A 289-nucleotide genomic window follows, 5' to 3' on the forward strand; every position below is an offset into this window, starting at 1 on the left:
TGTGCACTTCATTGTGTTTTGTTATGCGCGTCTGTGGAAAAATTGTCTTTCATGAAACTGGTCTGTAGTGGAAAAAAAGACTGGAGACAGCTGCGATATAGGAAGACCACAAGTGGGATGGCCGATCCACATCAAGGAATTGAATGCGATAATGATATGGTAATGGAAAACACGAGATTCGCTGAATTTCACTAACTGCCTTGCAGATAACTCATCTTTATTCTAATCTTTCTTTTCATCTCTCCTTTTCTCACCCTCTCTCTCTCTCTCTCTCTCTCTCTCTCTCTCT

Source organism: Octopus bimaculoides, chromosome 7, assembly GCF_001194135.2.
Source record: "Octopus bimaculoides isolate UCB-OBI-ISO-001 chromosome 7, ASM119413v2, whole genome shotgun sequence".
Taxonomy (NCBI): Eukaryota; Metazoa; Mollusca; class Cephalopoda; order Octopoda; family Octopodidae; genus Octopus; species Octopus bimaculoides.